This window comes from Acomys minous, assembly GCF_964271855.1.
Source record: "Acomys minous genome assembly, chromosome: 9".
Taxonomy (NCBI): Eukaryota; Metazoa; Chordata; class Mammalia; order Rodentia; family Muridae; genus Acomys; species Acomys minous.
Genome location: NC_140490.1, coordinates 62,257,864 through 62,260,405, shown reverse-complemented (window position 1 = coordinate 62,260,405; position 2,542 = coordinate 62,257,864). Strand labels below are relative to the sequence as shown.

Sequence of the window (2,542 nt, the reverse complement as noted above, 5' to 3'; positions counted from 1 at the left end):
GCAATATAATTAACAATAATGTGAATTTTGAGATAGAAGAGAAATGCTGGAATAGTCTCATAAAGAAATGAAAAATGAGGCTGGAGAGATGGCTCGGAGGTTAAGAGTACTTGATGTTCTCCCAAAGGTCCTGAGTTCAATTCCCAGCAGAAACTTTTAAAAAAGCATATAAGAATGTCTCCTGTGGACATATAGTACATTATACTATGTCCCTTTTCCATACATAGTTAAAATCACAGGGAGAGCAGCATCTGAATACTTTACATAATGAGCAAGATTTGTACAAAAAAACCCATGACCCTGGTCCTTTAAAGACAAGCCCTGCCTTTGTTGATGCTGGGCTTTCCTTGGGTTTGGTTTGTGGCTTTGTTCCTGCACGTCACTACCAGTATGCTGTCTTCTGAGCTCTACAAGACAAATGACACTGAGCATCACATATGGATGCTGTTGTTTTGTGCCTCTGTCTGCCTTGGCAGCTGAGCACCCGTTATCCAGCAGCATCCTTTTCTTCTCATTGCACAGTGTCTATCACCCAATACCTGCACGCTGCCAGCGGCCATGAGTTCAAGGCGTTAGCTGGAGGGGACGGCTGTGAAGCCAGTGTGTCCACAGAGAAGGCATGTTCATCTGCACTCTTTCTGCTCACGGTCAAGCCAGCCATAAAGGCTGAGTTTTGATTAAAGCTAGAGTGCAGGGAAATACTTTCAGTATGAAACAGCCACACACACAGTTTATTTTTTTTAAAGTTGCACAAGCAGGGAAAACATGCTAATGATAGTTTTTAACTTTTTGCTTTGTGTTTTGTTTGTTTGTTTGTTTGTTTTTGAGACAGGGTTTCCCTGTGCAGCCTTGGCTGTTCTGGACTCACTTTGTAGACCAGGCTGGCCTTGAACTCACAGAGATCCGCCTGCCTCTGCCTCCCTGAGTGCTGAAATTACATGCCCTTCTTAGTTTTTAACTTTTAACATTGTGTCCCTGTGGGCATTGAGTTCTGGCACTGCATGACGGGTATGTGCAGCATCACTGAGCCACATGCTCAGTGGACTTACTTTGTCCTGTCTGTCTGTCTGTCTTTCTGTCTATCTGTTTGTTTGGAGATAGGGTTTCTCTCTGCAGCCCTGGCTGTCCTGACACTCACTCTGTAGACTAGGCTGGCCTGGAACCAGAGTGGGATTAAAGGTATATGTCACCCCTGCCTGGCAGAATCTTACTGCATAATCCAGGTAGGTCTTGAACTGAAGATCCTCCTGCCTCAGCTGCCCGGTCCTGGGGTCACTACTGTGTTTTTCACTGTGTACAAAAATTAACCTTTTCATCATTTTTTTAATTTAAAAAATTCCATTATTTATTTGTGTCTATGGAGTGGGTGGTGGTGTCCTAGCTAGGGTTACTATTGCTGTGATGGAACATAATGGCCAAAACAACTTGGGGAAGAAAGAATTTACTTGGCTTATGCTTTTGCATCACCGCCCATTGTTGGAGGAAGTCAGGACAGGAATTCAAGCGAGGCTGGGACCCAGAGACGGTAGCTGGATGCAGAAGCCATGGAGGTGTGCTGCTTACTAGCTTGCTTCCCCTGGCTTACTCAGCCTGCTTTCTAGTAGAAGCCAAGGCCACCAAGTCCAGCGATGGCGTCTCCTGTCAATCACTAAGAAAATGCTGGGTCGTAAGCATGAGTTGGAAGGCACAGGGGTCCCAGAGAAGTCAACGTTGCTGTTGCCAGAAGCTGGATTTGTTGTAAAACCCACAGAGACCCTTGGAGACTTGTGTCTTGACCAGGACTTGAAGCTGATCGGAGAGTAAGGGCTCTGGAACAGAGCTGAGTCAGATTTACCCTGGCCAAGACCCGCAAAGCCACCTGGGAATTGTTTACTCTGGACGAAGAGGACGCTAGGAGACGTTCTGAAGGCAGGACTCTTCTGAGGCTACTTGCTTGCGTTGGGGTGCTGGACGAGGGCAAGACGAAACTGGATTACATCCTTGGCCTGAAGACTAAGGATTTCTTGGAGGGGCAGCTGCAGACCCAGGTCTTTAAACTGGGCCTGGCCAGATCTATTCACCATGCTTGCAAGTGTCTTATCAGGGTCTGCAAGCAAGTGGTGGTGAACACCTCACCCTTCATTGTCTGTTTGGGTTCCCAGAAGCACGTTGACCTCTCCCTCTGTTCTCCTGATGGTGCTGGGTACCCAGGCCGTGGGAAAGAGGAAGATTGTTAAGAAGGGCCGTGGTGATGCTGGAGCTAGTGATGATGAGGACAAGGATTAAATTAACACTGCCCTGGACTGAGGATTGTCTAGTTTTCCAGTTGACTAATAAATCAAAGTTAACACTTGGAAAAAGGAAAAAGAGAAAAGGAAAAAAAAAAAAGAAAAGAAAAGAAAAAGAAAATGCCCTGCAGGCCAGCCTATACAGCCCAATCTAATAGAAGCATTTTCTCAATTGAGGTTCCTTCCTCTCAGCTGACTTTGGCTTGAGTCAAGTCGACATAAAACTATTACACATAGACAGTGGGATGGGGTGCACACACACATGGAATTCAGAA

The 2,542-nt window shown here is 46.0% G+C and overlaps 1 pseudogene across 1 annotated transcript; it reads left to right on the top strand.

The window, feature by feature from the left end:
- Positions 1-1,656: 1,656 nt before the first annotated feature.
- LOC311605850 (small ribosomal subunit protein uS4-like) lies at positions 1,657-2,265 on the top strand (annotated as a pseudogene). Its single transcript has one exon. The product of its transcript is annotated as a small ribosomal subunit protein uS4-like (transcript).
- Positions 2,266-2,542: the final 277 nt, after the last annotated feature.